General features: G+C 43.2%; 1 protein-coding gene across 2 annotated transcripts in view; it reads left to right on the plus strand.

Annotated features, from left to right (window-relative positions):
• The first annotated feature begins 284 nt into the window (after positions 1-284).
• The window catches only part of LOC141272145 (uncharacterized), a 71,056-nt gene continuing 50,825 nt past the window's right edge, over positions 285-20,515 (plus strand). Inside the window, exon 1 of one of the 2 annotated variants that reach the window (XM_073682513.1) lies at positions 285-533. The gene's annotated coding sequence lies outside the window, so the exon portion shown is untranslated. The remainder of the gene's footprint in view (positions 534-20,515) is intronic. The other variant, XM_073682511.1, reaches the window with a different exon arrangement.

Here is a 20,515-nt window from a genome sequence, read left to right on the forward strand (position 1 = left end):
GGAGAAGAACATTGGCTTTTTATTCCGAATACTGGAAGACCACAAGGTTTGACTTGGAGGAATGATCTATCATATATACATTGATAATAAAAGCTGGAGACTGTATAATAGATTGAGTTATACCAGCTTACTTAATTATTTATATGTAATAAATGGACAACGTAATAAGTATATTCTGGTGCTTTAGATGTGATTTCGATAGAAAGTCTCCTAGTTATGTAGAAGTTAGCCACTGTAGGGTTAACAACGCAGGTACAAGGTACATAGTCAAACAGGTAGAAGAAGCCAGACCAAATACAAGCCCATTAAGAAAACCTTGCGCTCGAAACGCATCGGCAGAAATTGTGAGGACCACTGTACCATGTTTTTAACCACTTACAGAAAAGGATAAGGAAATTTTATCAAGGTGCTGGAACAACTTCATCTTGATTGCATTTGAAAGCTTGAATTCAGCAAGTAGTTATTGCAGCTCTCTACAAGTGGGGTCATAATTGCCGGTTGAAGATAAAGAAAGGAAGCCGGTTCCACAAACGGTGAGAGAACCTTCTACATATATCTATGATGACATTTTATGGAATGAATTTGCTCAGCTCCTTTTTTTTTGTTTAAGTTGCTTAAATATTTGATAGCAACAAAAGTTATTAGGATTAATTATCTGCAAGACAAAAAGGCAATCCCTACTACACTTTACAACACCTAGCACCAAGCATATTAATAGTGCTGATATATTACAACCAATATGGCTGAAAGGTCCAATTTCAATCCACTGAATCTCCCCTACAAAGAAGATGCATGTTTATCTAAGCTAGCTAATAAAACCATTAATGAATACAACACAATGTTACAAAAATTGTGTGAGGATGAACAACGTATTTGGTGGCACCAAAGTATATAGAAAAAAATGATCATTCCTCTGGGTGGAAGGTTTAAGAGAATCCCCATGTTCATATACTCTGCAGAGTTTAAAGGTAAATGGTGCAAAATACTATCAAAATGCTTTCTGGATCTTATGTCATTATTGATTAATTATGAAAAAGAAAAACTTGTAGAAATGAAAAAGGACATTAATAAAATGATTCCCTGGTTAGAAAAGAATGTGGAATATTTAAATAATGCAAGATACGTTAAAACAAATATTAATGAACTAGAATAAAACATGATTCCTTCTAAACAAGGCAAATTTAAGCGGGACATAGGAGACTAAGCAAAAACACATGGTATGTGACTGGAGTAAGAACAGAACAAACCCAAATCCACCTTAAGAGAAAGGACATATACTGTAGAAGGGACAATAAACCTCCAAGACACGTTCATTTCTCATCCACAGGATGGGAATATTCGGATTCTGATGTTGGCAATAGTGATTTAGAACATTTTTATAATAGCTGTCCATACACAATGAATAAAAAGAGCATGGCACAAGCAAAAAATGTACTTGCTGGAGCGGGTGGAGAAGTGGAGAAAAGAAGAACTATGTGACTCACTATCATACACCAATGTGACGAGTATACAGGACCACCTACAGATTGTTTATCTTATTTATTTATTTTACTCGCCAATAAACCACCATTAACCCCTTAAGGACCGAGCCACTTTGTACGTTAATGACCGGGCCAATTTTTTCAATTCTGACCACTATCACTTTATGCGGTAATACCTCTGGAACGCTTCAATGAATCGCCCTGATTCTGAGACTGTTTTTTCGTGACATATTGTACTTCATGATTGTGGTAAAATTTCTTTGATATCACTTGCGTTTATTTGTAAAATAAACAGAAATTTGGCGAAAATTTTTAAAATTTTGCAATTTTCAAACTTTGAATTATGTCCTGAAATCAAAGAGATATGTCACACAAAATAGTTAATACATAACATTTCCCACATGTCTACTTTACATAAGCTCAATTTTGGAACCAATTTTTTTTTTTTTATTAGGGAGCTATAAGGTTAAAAATTGACCAGCAATTTCTCATTTTTCCAGCAACATTTACAAAACCATTTTTTTTAGGGACCACATCACATTTGAAGTGACTTTGAGGGGTCTATATGATGGAAAATACCCAAAAGTGACACCATTCTAAAAACTGCACCCCTCAAGGAACTCAAAACCATATTCAAGAAGTTTATTAACCCTTCAGGTGCTTCACAGGAACTGAAGCAATGAGGAAGAAAAAAATTAACATTTAACTTTTTTTCACAAAATATTAAATTTAGACATTAATTTTTTTATTTTTACAAGGGTAACAGATAAAAATGGACCCCAAAATGTATTGTTCAATTTCTTCTGAACATGCTGATACCAAATATGTGGCAGAAAACCACTGTTTGGGCGCACTGCAGGGTTCAGAAGTGAAGGAGCGCCATTTGACTTTTTGAATTCAAAATTTGCTAGAATAATCAGCAAACGTCATGTTGCATTTGGAGAGCCCCTGATGAGCCTAAACAGTGGAAACCCCCCACAAGTGACCCCATTTTGGAAACTAGACCCCTCAATGAACTTATCTAGATGTGTGATGAGCACTTTGAACCCTCAAGTGCTTCACAGAAGTTTATAACATAAAGATGTGAAAAAAACTCACAAAAATTTTCTTTTAGCCCCCAATTTTTTATTTTCACAAGGGTAACAGGAGAAAATGGACCCCAAAAGTTGTTGTGAAATTTCTCCTGAGCACACCGATACCCTATATGTGGCAGAAAACCCCTGTTTGGGTGCACGGCAGGGTTCGGAAGGGAAGGAGCGCCATTTGATTTTTTGAATTCAAAATTTGCTTGAATAATTAGCGAACACCATGTTGCGTTTGGAGGGCCCCTGATGTGCCTAAACAGTGGAAACCCCCCACAAGTGACCCCATTTTGGAAACTAGACCCCTCAATGAACTTATCTAGATGTGTGGTGAGCACTTTGAACCCCTAGGTGCTTCTCGGAAGTTTATAACGTAGAGCCGTGAAAATAAAAAAAAATCACAAAAATTTTCTTTTAGCCCCACATTTTTTATTTTCACAAGGGTAACAAGAGAAAATTGACCTCTCATTTTGTTGTGCAATTTCTCCTGAACACGCCAATACCCTACACGTAATTGGCACAGTGCAAAGGTCAAAAAGGAAGGAGCACTATATTATAGTACAGATTTTACTGTTATGGTTTGAGGGTGCCATGACCCACTGGGAGATCCCCTGAGGTGCCGTAACAGCAGATTCCCCCATAAATGACCCCATTTTTCAAACTAAACCTCTCAATGAGCTCATCTAGGGGTGCAGTGATCATACTGACACCAAGGGTGTGTCACAGAATTTTATTCCATTGGGCAGTGAGGAAAAAATAATTAAATTTTTACCGCAAAAATTTTGTTTTAGCCTCAGATTTGACATTTTCACACTGGATAATGGATAAAAATGGCACCAAAATTTGTCCCATAATTTCTGCTGAATGTGGCAATACCTCATATGTGGCTGTACAGTACTGCTTGGCCACACGGCGACACTCGGGAGTGACGGTGCGCTTTTTACCTCCTGGAGCGCAGATTTTCCTAGAATAGTTTGCATACCCCATATACAGAGCCCCTAAATGCTAGAGGAGCAGAATCCCCCCTCAAGTGATCCCATTTTGGAAATGATATCCCTGCCAAACATGTGGACACTAAATGTGGTTTAGACACACTGCGGTGCTCAGAAGGGAGGGGGGATTTGGATTTGGGAGCGCAGAATTTGCTGAATTTCTTTTGGGGGGCGAGGAGCCATTTAGCTTTTCCAGAGCCTTTGTACTACCCGTAACGTGGAAGCCCCCAATATTTCCAGTAACACATGACAGACCTGAGTGGGGGCTTTTATGTGAAGCTTTTATTGGGAACATTTTACATAACATTTTGGATCACATGTATCCTGCGCTCTACGCTGAGCACTTACTTTGGGGTTTCCATCTAAGTCTCCAAATGATGTGATTCAGATGAAACCCCCGAGGGATCCATTCACTATAATGAGATGAGGCAGCAGAGTTACTCTGGACTCCGTCTGGCCTCTGTTCAGCATTCTCCTTCTTTTAAGAGGTGCACAAAACTGTGGCTGACCGCGCTTTTATTTACGCCTAAAAAGATGGACACCGTCGGATCATAGGCCAGACGCCGTCCACAGTGCCTCCATCTGCTTCATTATAGGGAATCTTCCATCAGGGGTTTCCATCTGAATCACGTATTTCAGAGATTTACACGGAAACCCCGATGTAAGCGCTCCGCACAGAGCACAGGATAAATGTGAGCTGAGCCTTACTGCGATCTTTGGGAGGCAGAATGAACAAAAATCAACAATTTGGGATTTTTTTTGTTGTTACTTGTGTGGTAAAATTGATAAGGCAGCTTTATTCTTTGTGTCAGTACGTTTACAGCTGTACCACATTTATGTAATTTTTTATGTTTTGGCGCTTTTACATAATAAAACTTTTATAGAAAAAATAATTATCTTTGCATCACTTTATTCTGAGAGATGTAACTTTTGAATTTTTCGGATGATGGAGCTGTATGGCGGCTTGATTTTTGCGGGACAAATGGCGTTTTCAGCGGTACCATTTTTATTTCCATCTGTCTTTTTGATCGCGCTTTATTCCAGCGGTATGATGAAAAGTCATAGTTTCTCATGTTTGTTTTTTTTTATGCTGTTCACTGAAAGGGTTAACTAGTGTGACACGTTTATAGATCGGGTCGTTCCGGACGCGGCGATACCAAATATGTGTACTCTTTTGTTTATTTTTATTTTTTTTACCTATAAATCTGTATTTATTAGTGTCACCATGGCCGGTCGGGCCGCCGCGATGACATCACGGGGACGCCGACCTGAAGGCAGAGCTCCCAGCCCTCTGCCTTGTCTCCTGAATGCTGCGATAGCGCTCGATCGCAGTGTTCAGGGGGGTTAACAGCTAGGGGCGGCGCTGACACTGCTCCTGGCTGTTTAGTGCCGGAGCTCAGCCACTGGTTGCGCTGAGCTCCGGCACTGATAGAGTAGCAGACGCTGAAATTTCAGCGTCTCCTGCTCCATCATGCTGTGATCAGATTGACTGACCGATCGCAGCGATCTGGGTGCAGGGACCGACGGCATGGGTCCCTGCACCCCTTCTCGTGCAGCTCAGCTGTCACAAACAGCCGTCGGCACTGAACTGGCACAGCCTGGTTACACGCTGTGCCAGTTCAAAGCTATGATGGACACTGCACGGCAATGAGCATTAAAGCTATGTGCCCATGATGAAGAAATGAAGCAGAAATTTTCCTGACCATTTCCGCATCTCCTTGCCAGAAAAACGCATGCGGATTCTATGCGCGTTTTTGACGCGCTTCTGGCGCGTTTTTCATGCGGTTTTACATGCGTTTTTAAAGCGTTTTTGAAAAAAAAAGGGTGGGCTCACGCATATTTTTAAGGAAAGAGGGAAAGCTGAGTGCTGATTTAATAGTCTGGGAAGTAGCCAAGGATCATGGCCCCTTCCCTTGCTATTAATATCAGTCCGCAGCAGTTAGCTTAGCCTTTACAGCCCATTCTACAGGTGGGACCTCCCACAAAAAATTAAATAAATTGGAGCCAGCAAAGGCTAGGCGTACAGATGCTACCTGATATTAATAGCCTAGAAAGGGGCCATGGTTATAGGCCCCCTCCCAGGCTATAATATCAGCCCTCAGCCGCCCCAAATTTGGCGCATCATATTTGTGTGCCAAATCTGGCGCTTAGCCTCGCTCTTCCACACTGCCCTGGTGCGGTGGCAGGGGGTAATAGTGGTGGGGTTCATGTAAGCGCCAGCTGCCATGAAGCCCAGGTTAGTATTGAGGGGCGTCTATAAGACACCCCCATTACTAACCTACAAAGAGTTAAAAAGAAAAAACACACTACACCCAGAGAAAAGTAATTTATTTGAAATAAAACTCAATTTTATTTAATTATTAGCTTACTAAAAAAAAAAATTGTTACCTGTCCACGTTCCTGCGCTGATCTCCCATGCACAGCTGTCACAACTGGAGATGTGACAGCTGTCATGGCTGCTGTAAGCTCACACTGCCAGGAACACGTCCACTCCTGGCAGCGTGAGCCCCTGACTGAGGTCACCGGAGTGCATTCAGTCAGCGCAGCCCCGGTGACCTCCTTTACGGCCCTGCTGTACCATGGGAATTACTCACGGTCAGCGGGGCCGTAAAGGAGCTCACCGGAGCAGCGCTGCCTGAACTCCGGCGAACTCGCTTATGCAATGACGGGGCTGCTTTACGGCTCCGTCATTGTAGCGGCGGCAGCGGTTTAGACTGGTCACATTTTATGTGGCTGCTCTAAACTGGAGACCTTCGTGGGACACTCGTGGACTGCTATGGAGGGGTAAGGATACACTTGTGGTTTATTATTTTATATTTTATTACAGGAGATCGATGGCTTCGGGGAATTAGGTGTCTAGGTGAGTATAGGTGTATTTTTTTATTTTTTACTTTATTTTAGGTGGCGATCGGCGGGGACAGGTAATGTATAAACTAATTTATTTTAGGTAACCACTGGCGACCAATTAAATGTATTTAAAATTTATTGGGGACCAAAACCAAAAAAAATAAATAAATATGGGGGCCTAAAAAAACATGTATAGGGGCAAAAATATAAACCTATGGGGGCCAAAATAACATATGGGGCAGTTTAAAGGACACAGTAGGGCAATTTAAATAGCAGGATCAGGCTGATGGAAACTACTGCTCCCATCGAGCTGATCCTGCTGGCACGAGTGGACGGGGGACAGATATAGGCCGATGGGAGTAGTAGCGTCACATCGGCCTATGTCTGCCTGCACGCAGACACCCCGCAGACACCCCGCTGACACCTCGCAGACACCTCGCAGACACCTACCACACCAATCATGACCGGGACATTCAGCTCCATCCGCTTGTACCACCCCAGGTGCTCAGCCATGATCCAGGAAGACGGGAATGGTATGGGATTCTCGTCTTCCTGGATGGGATGGTCTGGGATGGCTGGAACGCCCCGGCATGAGGTCACTTCCTATTTGCTGCGGTCTTGTGTTCCAAAATCGCAGCAAATGCGCTTCAATTCCGCAAGTAGTTTTACATACTTGCGGATTTGAAGCGGCTCAATGCAAGTCTATGGCGGTGAAAACGCAGCGCTTCCGCAAAATAATTGGTAGTGCTGCGTTTTTTTCCGCAATGATAATCCGCAGCGGAAATTTCCGCAGCATGTGCACAGCACATGCGGATTATCATTGGGGAACGTTGCTGCCCTTCTACCATGCGTTTTTAATGCGTTTCCGCAGCGTTTCCGCAGCTGCAAAAACGCTGCGGAAACGCATTAAAAACGCATCGTGGGCACGCAGCCTAACTTACACCCGCTCATGCCGTGCAGTGTCCGTCATTGAGCGTTATGGGGTTAATTGCACAGCGTATTACAGACATCATCACTATCCCCATTGTGGCTCACAATATAATTCCCCTATGAGTATATCTTTGGAGTGCGGGAGAATGCCGGAGAACCCGGAGGAAACCCACGCAAACACCGGGAGAACATACAAACTCCTTGCAGATTATATCTTAATTTTATCTCTAGTAATATTTTCATTTGAACAAATTGAACTATTGGTAAAGAATTTGAATTTTGCCCCATCAAGAAACTTTGCTTTCTTTCAAACTTAGGATGTTATTAGTCCTTAAAAATAATTAGAGTATTATTACAGGTAAAGTTGATAAAGGGTATCGCAGCAAGTCCTCAGACCCCTCAACTATCTTCCTTGAATCTCCTCTAAAATTACTTGGAGAGCGTTTGGGAGTCCTGACTACCAGAGATGTTAAATATTTGCACAGTACAGAGCCCATTTTCTTACCTTTCATGGAGTATCTAAAATTCATAAAAATAAATTTCCTCCACCGATCAGACCAATAATATTAGGGATAGGATATATCAATGAGTGGTTTACAACCCGGGTTCAACAAGTAGCAGGGTATTTAAAAGAAAGTAGTGAGGTATTAAAAGATCTTTCAAAATTCCACTAGTCCCTGAATTTTTCATTAGTATTATGTGATATAATTTCTCTATATTAATGTAACCTGCATGATTTAGCGATTACAGCAGTAGAATACCGTCTTTACAAATACAGTGAATACTTAAATGATGTAAACATTTATTACATCACAATTATTTTTGCTTCAATAAAGAATTTCACCTTCAAATAGAAGGAACCACTATGGGTTCAAAGTTAACCCCCGCCCTTGCAAATTCGTATGTTGCATAGTTAGAAAATAATTTCTTCTACACTGCAAATAATCCATACATGTCCGTCATTACATGGTATGGAGATTTCATTGATGATGTCCTAAACATATGGAATAATGATCATGCAACCATGTTGTGTTTCCATTTTTTTATTATCTAAATACAACATAAATTTAAAGTTTATGGGCTCACTTCATAGAGATTCATTGAATTTCTTGGACATACATTTAAAAGGTTGTACAAAAACAGTTAATGTTGAAAAGCCTATCTATCATAAGCCACAAGCAGCTTATACCATTCTAAGAGTAAATGGTCTGCATCCCAAACCCACTATTAGATCAATCGCAGTAGTAGAATATACTTACATTAGAAGTTCCTGTTCAAATGATGCAACTTATATTACACCATGCCAGTAAAGTGCTAATTAATTGCACAATATGGGTTAAAAATAGAGATGAACAGATCATTTCAAATTCGAATTTGCTGACTTTGCCAAATTTTTCCAAGAACTCGATTCATGGCAAATAGATTTGCACGAATCTCACAAAAGAGAGAGGACCAAGGTGAGAGAGGATAGAAGAGAGAGAGGAGAAAGAGAAGATAAAGAACAGAGAGAAAACAGAAAACAAACAGAGAAGAGAGGGAAGAGAAAGAAAATAAGAAGGAAAAGAGAGAGAGATGGAAAAGAAGAGGAACAAAAGAGAGAGAACAGGGAGACAAGAGAGAGAAGAGGGAAAAGAGAGAGAAAAGGGAGAAGAGCGAAAGAAGAGTGGGAACAAAGGAGAGAGCAAGAAGAAAGAAAAAATGGAGGAGAGAAAGGATAATGAGAGATTGAAGAGGGAGAAGAGGAAGAAAAGGGAAAGACAAAATAAATGAGAGACAAGAGAAATAAAGAAGAAAGAACAGAGGGAGAAGAGGGAGGACAGAGAGATGAGAAAGAGAGGAGAGAAAAAGAAGAGAGGTTGCTAACTTTCCAGAAACTCCAGTATAGTCCATCAAAATATTGCACTTTTTCCCTTGTTCATGAAAAAATTTGAGGTGTCCGAGACTTTTTTGAAGCTGGAAAAACTTTTACAGAATATTATGACTGTAATTAGCAACTTTTTTTTATAGTTCATAGTGAGTGCTAATGTGTTCATATCTGAATTATGAGCTATAGACATATATACAGTTGTGCTCAAAATTTTACATACCCCGGCAGAATTTTTGCTTTCTTGGCCTTGTTTCAGAGAATATGAATGATAACAAAAAAACTTTTTCTCCATTCATGGTTATTGGTTGGGTGAAGCCATTTATTGTCAAACTACTGTGTTTTCTCTTTTTAAATCTTAATGACAACCAAAAACATCCAAATGACCCTGATCAAAAGTTCACATACCCCAGTTCTTAATACTGTGTATTGCCCCCTCTAACATCAATGACAGCTTGAAGTCTTTTGTGATAGTTGTGGATAAGGTTCTTTATTTTCTCAGATGGTAAAGCTGCCCATTCTTCTTGGCAAAAAGCCTCCAGTTCCTGTAAATTCCTGGGCTGTCTAGCATGAACTGCGCGCTTGAGATCTCCTCAGAGTGGCTCAATGATATTGAGGTCAGGAGACTGAGATGGTCACTCCAGAACCTTCACTTTGTTCTGCTGTAGCCAATGACAGGTCGACTTGGCTTTGTGTTTTGGATCGTTGTCATGTTGGAACGTCCAAGTACGTCCCATGTGCAGCTTCCGGGCTGATGAATGCAAATTTGCCTCCAGTATTTGCTGATAATGTGCTGCATTCATCTTTCATTCAACTTTTACCAATTTTCCTGTGCCTTTGTAGCTCACACATCCCCAAAAATCAGCGATCCACCTCTGTACTTTACAGTAGGAATGGTGTTCCTTTCATCATAGGGCCTGTTGACCTCTCTTCAAATGTAGCGTTTATGGTTGTGGCCAAAAAGTTCAATTTTGGTGTCATCACTCCAAATTACCTTGTTCCAGAAGTTTTGCGGCTTGTCTCTGTGCTGTTTGGGGTATTGTAAGCGAGATACTTTATGGCATTTGCGCAGTAATGGCTTTCTTCTGGCAACTCGACCCATTTTATTTCAAGTACCTCCTTATTGTGCATCTTGAAACAGCCACACCGCTAGTTTTCAGAGAGTCCTGAATTTCAGCTGATGTTATTTGTGGGTTTTTCTTTGCATCCCAAACAATTTTCCTTGCAGTTGTGGCTGAAATTTTTGTTGGTCTACCTGACCGTGGTTTGGTTTTTACAAAGCCCCTGATTTTCCATCTGTTAATCACAGTTTGAACACTGCTGACTGCCATTATCAATTCCTTGGATATCATTTTGTATCCCTTTCCTGTGTTATACAGTTAACTACCTTTTCCCGTAGATCCGTTGACAATTCTTTTGCTTTCCCCATGACTCAAAGATGACCCAAAGATGCAAGAGTCTGTCTGGATCCCAGAAACTTACTCAGCTTTTATGCACACATACTCATTACAAGCAAACAGGTCATAGGTGAGGATGTTACCTTTAGTAGCCGTTCAAACCTATTTGTGTCAAATTCTGTGCATGTTATCAGGCCAAAATCACCAGGGTATGTGAACTTTTGATCAGGGTCATTTGGATGTTTTTGGTTGTCATTAAGATTTAAAAAGAGAAAACACAGTAGTTTGACAATGAATGGCTTCACCCAACCAATAACCATGAATAGAGAAAAAGTTTTTTTGTTATCATTCATATTCTCTGAAACAAGTCCAAGAAAGCAAAAATTCTGCGGGGGTATGTAAACTTTTGAGCACAACTGTAATTTAAAATCCCAATGATTCATTATGGTTGTCTAATGTGTCAGTAAAATGTTTTGCCTTTTTGTGATTTTTGGATGAGTTGACCTTACCATTTCAATGTCTTTGATCACTGAACACCTTGTACTTCTGGGCTTACAGGGAGGTTGCAGTTCTGGAATGTGACAGCACTGGAGGATAATGGCTTCTTGGTCGCTTGATGTTTGATTTTTCTCACATCTTTGGCAGTTAAAGAAGTTGTCCGCTACTAGGACAACCCCTTCTCATACCCCACGCTTGGCCCCAAGAAAATAAAAAAGCTTATACTCACCTCCCGTGCAGGTGCTGTTCCAGCAGTGTTGACATTTGCATTCCCGAGTCTTTCTTGCAGTTGTTGTGACATGTGAGCCTGGCGCCCAATTAGCACTGGTGTCACTGTACCTGCCTTTGGACAAATTGAAAATGAAGATGAAGTCAAGGAGCAGCCACAGCCCTCACTTCCTTCTCATGTTCAATTTGTATGAAGGTGAAGACAGTGACGCAATCTCTGATTGGGCATCAGGCGCAAGTGTCACAACAACCACAAGAGAGCCCCGAGAATGCCAGTACCGACACTGCTGGAACGGCGCCAGCATGGAAGGTGAGTATAAGCTTTTTTATTTTATCGGGGCAAACATTTAGATCAAGAAGGGGTTGTCCTAGTAGTGGACAACCCCATTAATGTGATTCTTTTTTTTCTCAACAAGTATTTTGAGACCCTGTTGACTTTTTGCAACAAAACTTTTGATGGTTCTGTGATTGCGCCCCAATATGTTAGCAATTTCAAGAATGCTGGGTCCCTCTTTAAGACTTGTAATAATTTTTTACTTTTTAGAGTCACTTAAATCACTTTTTTGCCCATTTTGTCTGAGAAAAAAAAGCTGCCTAATAATTCTGTTAACCTTGATACAGGGCGTTGATCAGCTTCATTCAATAAGCAATTTGGTTTATAAAGCTTGGAGTTGGAGAATCTCCTTAAAAATGATGATATGGTCAAAATACTCACTTGCCTAATAATTCTACACACAGTGTATTGTCATCTTGACTCCTTTTTTCTGGAGTGCTAAAAAAGTGGAAGTTCCATAAATGGAACCCCAACATGGTAGATTTCCATAAAAGGTTTCTTAGCTATAAAGAAGTTAGCACCTATAAGGTTAACAATGTAGGTACAAGAGTTACATAGTCACACAGGTAGAGGATAAGAGGTGAGAAAGATAATTTTTTGTTTTTAAATAGCAGTACTTTGTCAGTAGGTGATATTCTATGATTAACCCCTTTCTGACCCAGGGCGTATTAGTACGTATCTGTGCCCTGGGCCTTATGGGCCTGATACGTATTAATACGCCCTGGCGATTTCGCCCGCTCACAAGCTGATTGTTACAGCTGACACCCGGTGCTATGTGCAGGGAGCAGTCCCGCACCGCTCCCGGCACATTAACCCCCGAAATGCTGCGATCGAAATCGATTGCAGCATTCCGGTGCCAAGAGGAGGTAAGCGCTATACTTACCTTCTCTGCCGGCGTCCAGCGGCGTCTGGATCCGGTCCCGAATGTTGCCATGGTGACCTGACATCATCATGACAACATCCGGGTCACCAGGAGGCAGGAAGTTGCTTTGGTCATGCACAGTGCATGACCAAAGTAACTTCTCCCTGTGCGGTGCTGACAGGCTGCATGGCATAAGGGGCTGCTGCTCTCTATGCCATACAGGCGATCAGGTTGCAAAAAGTGAAAGTCCTATAGTGGGACAATGTCAACAAGTAATAAAAATGTCAGAAAGTGAAAAAAAAAAAATTGTAAAAATATTTTAAAAAATAATGAAAAAAATAATAATAAAAAATATATATATTGTACCCATAAATAAATAATCTTATGAAAAAATAAATAAACCAATAAAAGTACACATATTTGGTATCGCCACATCCGGAACGACCTGACCTATAAAACTGTCCCACTAGTTAACCCCTTTAGTGAACACGGTAAAAAAAAATTGAAACATAAAACGATGTTTTATCATCATACCGCCAAACAAAAAATGGAATAAAACGCGATCAAAAAGACGAATGTAAATAAAAATGGTACCGCTGAAAACTTCATCTTGTCCCGCAAAAAGCAAGTCGCAATACAGCTCTAACAACAGAAAAATAAAAAAGTTATAGCTCTCAGAATAAAGCGATGCAAAAACAATTCTTTTTTCTATAAAATAGTTTTTATTGTGTAAAAGCGCCAAAATATAAACAAAAAAAAATGCGGTACCGCTGTAAACGTACTGACCTGAAGAATAAAGCTACCTTATCAATTTTACCACACGCAGAACGGCATAAAAAAAAAAAAACAATTCCTGAATTATTGACTTTTGTTTATTTTGCCTCCCAAAAATCGGAATAGAAAGCGATCAACATATGTCATTTGCCAAAAATGATACCGATAAAAAAAACAACTTGTCACGCAAAAAACAAGCCATCACATGACTCTGTCGGCCGAAATATGGAAAAATTCTAGCTCTCAAAATATGGCGATGCAAAAACTAGTCTTTGCAAAAAAATGCGTCTTTTAGTGTGTGACAGCTGTCAATCATAAAAACCCGATATGAATCTGGCATTGCTGTAATTGCACCGACCCGAAGAATAACGTTGTCTAATCACTTATACCACACGAGGAACGGCATAAAAAATAAACTTTAGGGTTAGGGTTGTGCTAGGGTTGTGCTAGGGTTTGGGTTAACATTGGGCTAGGGTTAGGGTTGGGCTAGGGTTAGTGTTTGGCTAGGGTTGGGGTTAGGGTTGGGCTAGTGTTGGGGTTAAGGTTGAGCTAGGGTTAGGGTTGGACTAGGGTTAGGCTAAGGTTACGGTTGGGCTATGGTTTGGGTTGGGGTCGGGATTTTTTCAGAAGTAAAGAAAAAAAATGACGACGATATGGCGACTAGCGAGCGCAAGTACTCGCTACTTGAGTTTGCACCGGGTGCTTGGGTATGCACCGAGTATGGCGGGTGCTCGAGTGACATGCTCGAGTCTCCTCCCCAAATGTTTTGCAGCTGTTATACAGCAAAAAAAACCTTGCGGGGATTGCCTGCCACGCACGAGCGATCCCCGCATGTTTTTTTTGGGTGTCTAATTAAAAAAACATGTGGGGCAGGGACTCGAGCACGTCACTTGAGCACCCGCGATACTTGGTGCATACCCTAGTACCTGATGCAAACTCAAATAGCGAGCACTTGCACTCAAGACTAATGACTAGAGATGAGCGGTGTTCGACTAGAACTGTTCGCCAATCTCAAATTCGAGCTGTTTTGGGCGGTGTTCGAGTTGTTCGACGAACCCGAACGATTTGCAAAAAATTCGGCTGTTCGAGGTTATGTTCGATAACTGTTCGTGCACCAAAAGCGTGTCCTGCATGTCTGGCGCTATTTAGAGCACCAATCATGCAGGGATTGTCTGCCACTCACTATAATGCCACAGCCATGGTGGTTGTGGCATTACAGTGATTGCCCAAATCGATGGGAACAGTGCCAACAGTGAAACATGAAAAGCCGGCAATTCAGCAGCGGCATACACCGGTACCCGACAATTTAGAACCGAAAGAATAGAGCTTCACACATAGATTAGATAGATATAAACATGTCAGCCACATATATACGAAGTACAGTGAAAGTGCTGCTTACTGTACTTGTCATTTAGCGTAAAGGATTTATCAAAAAAAATAATAGTGTTTTCATGCACTGTCTCTTTAAAAAAGCCGGCCGGCAATTCAGCAGGGTACCCGACAATTTATAACAGACAGAATAGAGCTTCACACATAGATTAGATAGATAGAAACATGTCAGTCACATATATATGAAGTACAGTGACAGTGTTGCTTACTGTACTTGTCATTTAGTGTAAAGGATTTATTAAAAAAAAATAATAGTGTTTTCATGCACAGTCTCTTTAAGAAAGCCGGCCGGCAATTCAGCATCTGTACCCGACAATTTATAACAGACAGAATAGAGCTTCACACATAGATTAGATAGATAGAAACATGTCAGTCACATATATATGAAGTACAGTGATAGTGTTGGTTACTGTACTTGTCATTTAGTATTAAAATAAAGGATTTATTATTAAAAAAATTGGCGTGGGGTTCCCCTTAATTTTAGGCTCTAGCGGAGGTTAAGCAGACGGCTGGGGCAGATGTTTGAAGCCTGGGAAGGGGGTAATACCCACGGAGCTTCCCAGGCTACTAATATCAGCCCCCAGCTGAATACATAGCCTTTACTAGCTATTAAAATGGGGGACCCCCCCAAAAAAATGACGTGGGATCCCCGCTAATTTAATAGCTAGCAAAGGCTAGGCAGACAGCTGGGGGCTGATATTAATAGCCCAGGAAGGGAGCCATGAATATTGGCCCCCTCCCAGGCTAGAAACACCAGCCGTCAGCCGCCCCAGAAATGGCGCATTCATAGGATGCGCCAATTCTGGCACTTAGCCTCGCTCTTCCACGCTGCCCTGGTGCGGTGGCAGGGGGTAATAGGGTTGGGGTTGATGTCAGCTTATAATGCCAGCTGACATCAAGCCCAGGTTAGTAATGGAGAGGCGTCTATAAGACACCCCCATTACTAACCCCATAGTCAAAGTTAAAAAAAACACAAACACCCAGAATAAAGTCCTTTAATTGAAATAAAGACACAATCCTTTATTGTTCTAAATTAAACCATACTTACCGTCACGCCCATTCCAGCTGAAGCCAACGATCTCCTGCAATAAAAGAAAAATAATAAAGCAACCTCATCCTTACCTTTCCATGGTTCCCACGACAGCTTCAGCTCTGCTACATCGAGATGACAGGCTGGACCGCAGCAGAACGCTGCCATCCAGCCTGTCATCCCGCAGACACTGAGAAGTGCAGGCATGCTTGCGCTCTGCAGTGTCTGGCTGTGACGGCATCCAGATGAGCCGAGTTCATATCCAATGAACTCGGCGCACCTCATGCACGTCACTGACAGCGTGGGAGAATTCTCCTGCACTCAGCACTTCAGCGTGAGAATTCTCCCACGCTGTCAGTGACGTACATGAGGTCAGCTGAGTTCATTGGACATGAATGAGCTCACCTCATGCACTTCACTGACAGCGTGGGAGAATTCTCACGCTGAAGTGCTGAGTGCAGGAGAATTCTCCCACGCTGTCCGTGACGTGCATGAGGTGCGCCGAGTTCATTGGACATGAACTCGGCTCATCTTTATGCCGTCACAGCCAGACACTGCAGAGCGCAAGCATGCCTGCGCTTCTCAGTGTCTGCGGGATGACAGGCTGGATGGCAGCGTTCTGCTGCGGTCCAGCCTGTCATCTCGATGTAGCAGAGCTGAAGCTGTCGTGGGAACCATGGAAAGGTAAGGATGAGGTTACTTAATTATTTTACTTTTATTGCAGAAGACATTGGCTTCAGCTGGAATGGGCGTGACGGTAAGTATGGTTTAATTTAGAACAATAAAGAATTGTGTGTTTATTTCAATTAAAGGACTTTTTTCTGTGTGTTTGTGTTTTTTTTAAATACTTTACTAGAAATTCATGGCGGTCATGTCTAATATTGGCGTGACCCCATGAATTTCGGGCTTAGGGCCAGCTGATAATGCCAAGCTGGCCCTAACCCCTTTATTACCCAGTGAGCCACCGCACCAGGGCCCTGGATGAGTTGGGTACAGCGCCAGAAGATGGCGCTTCTATGAATGCGCCATTTTCCGGGGTGGCTGCGGACTGCATTTTGCAGCGGGGGGGACCCAGAAAGCTTTGGCCTCCCTGCGCTGCAGATTCCAGCCCCCAGCTGCCTAGTTGTACCTGGCTGGACACAAAAATAGGGCGAAGCCCCACGTATTTTTTTTTTAAATTATTTCATGAAATTCATGAAATAATTAAGAAAAAAATGGCTTCCCTATATTGTTGTGTCCGGCCAGGTACAAATAGGCAGCTGGTGGTTGGGGGCAGCCCGTTCCTGCCTGCTGTACCTGGCTGGACACAAATATAGGGCGAAGCCCCACGTCAATTTTTTTTTAAATTATTTCATGAAACTAGATGGTGGCCCGATTCTAACGCATCGGGTATTCTAGAATATGTATGCGGCAGACCCGACGCAATCAGCAGAGCGGTGTTTAAATTTGGCGCCAAAATCGCTGACTGGTCGCGGCCAGCAACCGCGACCAATCAGCAAAGCGGTGTTGAAATTTGGTGACTATATCGCTGATTGGTCACGGCCGGCGGTCACGACTAATCAGCAGAGCGGGGTTTAAATTTTGCGCCAATAATGCTGATTGGTCGCGGTCGCGACCAATCAGCAAAGCGGTGTTTACATTTTGCGTCAATAATGCTGATTGGTTGCCGTCGCAACCAATCAGCAAAGCGGTGTTTAAATTTGGCGCCAATAATGGTGATTGGTCACGACCGCGACCATTCAGCAGAGCGGTGTTTAAATTTGGCGGCAACAATGTTGATTAGTCGCGGCCGGCGGTCGCGACCAATCAGCAGAGCGGGGTTTAAATTTGGCGCCAAAATCGCTAATTGGTCGCGGCCGGCAACTGTGACCAATCAGCAGAGCGGGGTTTAAATTTGGCGCCAATACTGCTGATTTGTCGTGGCCGGCAACCGTGACCAATCAGCCGAGCAGGGTTTAAATTTGGCGCCAATACTGCTGATTGGTCGCGGACGGCGACCGCGATCAATCAGCAGAGCGGTGTTTAAATTTGGCGCCAATAATGCTGATTAGTCGCGGCCGGCATCCGCGACCAATTAGCAGAGCGGGGTTTAAATTGGTGCCAATCTCGCTGATTGGTCGCGGCTGGAGTCCGCGACCAATCAGCAGAGCGTTGTTTAAATTTGGCGCCAATCTCACTGATTGGACGCGTCTGGGGTCCGCGACCAATCAGCAGAGCGTTGTTTAAATTTGACGCCAAGCTCGCTGATTGGTCGCGGCCGCTATTTAAATGTGGCGCCCAAATCGGTGATTGGTCGCGGGCAGCGTCCGCGACCAATCAGCAGAGCGGTGTTTAACTTTAGCGCCAAGATCACTGATTGGTCGCGTGCGGAGAGCGCGACCAATCAGCTAATCGTATTGGTGAGGACCGGGGAGCGCCGCTGCCTGGTTGGATACTTCCGCTGCGAGAACCCGGGACATGAGCGACTGGTCGCAGCAGAAGTATCCCGACCCACAGCGCAGCTCCCCGGTCCTCCCTTGACACCCTAGCCGCTGATGTCCCCACAGTATCCGCATGGTGTTACAAAGATCCGGACATTTGTGTTAAAAATCGCTGATTGGTCGCTGGCGCTGCCAGCGACCAATCACCGATTTGGGCGCCAAATTTAAATATCGGCCGCAACCAATCACCGATCTTGGCTCCACATTTAAACACAGCTGAGCTGATTGGTCGCCGACGCTGGGCGCGACCAATCACCGATTTTGGCGCCACATTTAAATAGCGTCCGCGACCAATCAGTACAGCGGTGTTTAAATGTGGAGCCAAGATGGGTGATTGGTCGCGGCCGATATTTAAATTTGGCGCCCAAATCGGTGATTGGTCGCGGGCAGCGCCAGCGACCAATCAGCGATTTTTAACACAAATGTCCGGACCTTTGTAACACTATGCGGATACTGTGGGGAGATCAGCAGCTAGGGTGTGAAGGGAGGACCGGGGAGCGGCGCTGCGGGTCGGGATACTTCTGCTGCGAGTACCCGCTCATGTCCCGTGTTCTCGGAGCGGAAGTATCCGCACAGGCAGCGCCGCTGACATCCATGCGGCTAGGGTGTGAAGGGAGGACCGGGGAGCGGCGCTGACATCCAATTGGTCGCGGCCGCTATTCAAATGTGCCGCACAAATCGGTGATTGGCCGCCGTCTTGACCGCGACCAATCACTGATCTTGCCGCCAAAGTTAAACACTACTGTGCTGATTGGTCGCGGACGCTGCCCGCGACCAATCACCGATTTGTGCGCCAAATTTAAATATCAGCCTCATGCACGTCACTGACAGCGTGGGAAAATTCTCCTGCACTCAGCGCGAGAATTCTCCCACGCTGTCAGTGACGTACATGAGGTGAGCCGAGTTCATTGTCGGCTCATCTGGATGTCGTCACAGTCAGACACTGAGGAGCGCAAGCATGCCTGCGCTTCTCAGTGTCTGCGGGATGACAGGCTGGATGGCAGCGTTCTGCTGCGGTCCAGCCTGTCATCTCGATGTAGCAGAGCTGAAGCTGTCGTGGGAACCATGGAAAGGTAAGGATGATGTTGCTTTATTATTTTTCTTTTATTGCAGGAGATCGTTGGCTTCAGCTGGAATGGGCGTGATGGTAAGTATGGTTTAATTTAGAACAATAAAGGATTGTGTCTTTATTTCAATTAAAGGACTTTATTCTGGGTGTTTGTGTTTTCTTTTAACTTTGACTATGGGGTTAGTAATGGGGGTGTCTTATAGACGCCTCTCCATTACTAACCTGGGCTTGATGTCAGCTGGCATTATAAGCTGACATCAACCCCAGCCCTATTACCCCACTGCCACCGCTACAGGGCAGTGGGAAGAGCGAGGCTAAGTGCCAGAATTGGCGCATCCTATGGATGCGCCATTTCTGGGGCGGCTGACGGCTGGTGTTTCTAGCCTGGGAGGGGGCCAATATTCATGGCTCCCTTCCTGGGATATTAATATCAGCCCCCAGCTGTCTGCCTAGCCTTTGCTAGCTATTAAATTAGGGGGGACCCCACGTCATTTTTTTGGGGGGGTCCCCCATTTTAATAGCTAGTAAAGGCTATGTATTCAGCTGGGGGCTGATATTAGTAGTCTGGGAAGCTCCGTGGGTATTACCCCCTTCCCAGGCTTCAAACATCTGCCCCAGCTGTCTGCTTAACCTCCGCTAGAGACTAAAATTAAGGGGAACCCCACGCCAATTTTGTTTAATAATAAATCCTTTATTTTAATACTAAATGACAAGTACAGTAACCAACACTATCACTGTACTTCATATATATGTGACTGACATGTTTCTATCTATCTAATCTATGTGTGAAGCTCTATTCTGTCTGTTATAAATTGTCGGGTACAGATGCTGAATTGCCGGACGGCTTTTTTAAAGAGACAGTGCATGAAAACACTATTATTTTTTTTACTAAATCCTTTACACTAAATGACAAGTACAGTAAGCAACACTGTCACTGTACTTCATATATATGTGACTGACATGTTTCTATCTATCTAATCTATGTGTGAAGCTCTATTCTGTCTGTTATAAATTGTCGGGTACAGATGCTGAATTGCCGGCCGGCTTTTTTAAAGAGACAGTGCATGAAAACACTATTATATTTTTTAATAAATCCTTTACACTAAATGACAAGTACAGTAAGCAACACTGTCACTGTACTTCATAATTATGTGACTGACATGTTTCTATCTATCTAATCTATGTGTGAGGCTCTATTCCTTCTTGTCTAAATTGTCGGGTACCGGTGTATGCCGCTGCTGAATTGCCGGCCGGCTTT

Source organism: Phyllobates terribilis, unplaced genomic scaffold (genome assembly GCF_046119375.1).
Source record: "Phyllobates terribilis strain yellow unplaced genomic scaffold, ASM4611937v1 Scaffold_5__5_contigs__length_657084704, whole genome shotgun sequence".
In the NCBI taxonomy this organism is placed as follows: Eukaryota; Metazoa; Chordata; class Amphibia; order Anura; family Dendrobatidae; genus Phyllobates; species Phyllobates terribilis.